The 1,687-nt window shown below is 40.1% G+C and overlaps 1 pseudogene; it reads left to right on the top strand.

Moving 5' to 3' along the window:
- Window positions 1-309: 309 nt before the first annotated feature.
- LOC131872656 (hevamine-A-like) lies at window positions 310-1,453 on the top strand (annotated as a pseudogene).
- The last annotated feature ends 234 nt before the right edge of the window (window positions 1,454-1,687 follow it).

Here is a 1,687-nt window from a genome sequence, read left to right as displayed (position 1 = left end):
GACATACATACATATACACATATACTATTTTAAACTCGACATCTACACATAAAAAATTGTAATAAAGATAATTTTTACTATATTAAAAAATTAAAGATATAATAATAAATATATAAAATACATAATTTCATAACGAAAGATAATATTCTAATAATTAGATCAACAAATTTGAAAAACACTATTTTCACACAATCGAATCCAGAAATTCACATGTTTTGATCTTTGAAGGTTAAATCATACCGTATCCAATAACCATAGTGCGCGCACCGATAATTAATGCATTAATGAATTAAACTTTAAACAATACGAATGGCAATTCTATCATCCAGTTCAATTCTAATACATCCACAAGTTTGAAAAGCGCACCAAGAAAAAGAGAATGTCTATGACTGCCATGTGATTGTTAGTACTCCCGCATGTGAAAACCTACAGCAGGAAACCACCCTTGCTACTCAAGCAGAAATTCATGTGGCAAAAGGCCTATATAATGACCACAATCCCACCTGCTTCAGGCAAGCAAAACAATGGAGAGTCGTCAAACGAGAGAGGCTGCAATTGCCATGGTTGTTGCTCTGTTGTGGAGTAGAGCATATACTAGGGTCAGAATAGCAATGAAGCTTCTCTTGCCAATACCTGTGCAAGCGGCAACTTTGAAATTGTAATGCTCGCATTTCTAAACAAGTTCGGTGACGGGCAGACGCCGGTGCTGAACCTGGTTGGCCATTGTGATCCCCCCTCGGGAGGATGCAAATCGCTGAGCACTGATATTCAGTCTTGCCAGTCCAGAGGCGTAAAGGTATTTCTATCCCTCGGAGGAGCCGTCAGAAACTATAAGATCACCTCCACAGAGGATGCGGAGAACGTGTCGAGCTATCTGTGGGACAACTTTCTGGGAGGGCAATCAGACTCCGGGCCTATCGGAGATGCTGTTCTGGATGGCATCGACTTCGATATCCAAAAAATGACAATGCATTGGGACGATCTGGCCAGCGCCGTGTTTGCTCTTAGCACTCCCTCCAAGAAGATCTTTCTCAGTGTCGCCCCGCAGTGCCCCTATCCCGATGCTCACCTCATAATAGCCTTGCAAATAGGGCGTTTTGACTTCATTTGGATCCATTTCTACAACAATCCTCCTTGTTTGTATGCCAACGGTAACACTACCGATCTGGTGAATTCATGGACCCTTTGGACCACATCTGTTCCCACTACTCAAACACGGAGCTTCTACATCGGCCTTCCAACTGCGCCTGATGCTGTCAATAATGGTGGCTATGTTGAGCCAGACGTACTCATCTCCCAAGTGCTGCCTAAGATCAAGTCTTCCTCAAAATATGGAGGAGTCATGCTGTGGTCCAAGTACTGGGATGAGCAAACCAATTACAGCTCGATCATCAAAAATTCTGTAATAATGAAGCCATCCCTGGTTGAGGTGCCTTGTTTGGCATATGTCTGAGAAGAAAAAATGTAGTACTACTTAAATAACTATTGAGCTTAGGTAATGCTCAACCTGCTTTTATTCACCCCTTTAAGAGTGGAAATTAAGACATGTAATTATTATATATAGACTATGTATAAGTTATTAGTGCTGAGAGATTATAAGTTTGGCACCGATATATAAGATCTCATTTTAAAAAGTAATTAATTAGTTAGTACTGTAAAGAGGATTTTAAAAAATAAATCATAATTA

This window comes from Cryptomeria japonica, unplaced genomic scaffold, assembly GCF_030272615.1.
Source record: "Cryptomeria japonica unplaced genomic scaffold, Sugi_1.0 HiC_scaffold_715, whole genome shotgun sequence".
NCBI classification, from domain to species: Eukaryota; Viridiplantae; Streptophyta; class Pinopsida; order Cupressales; family Cupressaceae; genus Cryptomeria; species Cryptomeria japonica.
Note: the sequence above shows the minus strand (reverse complement) of the source record. Positions and strands in the feature narration are given on the sequence as shown.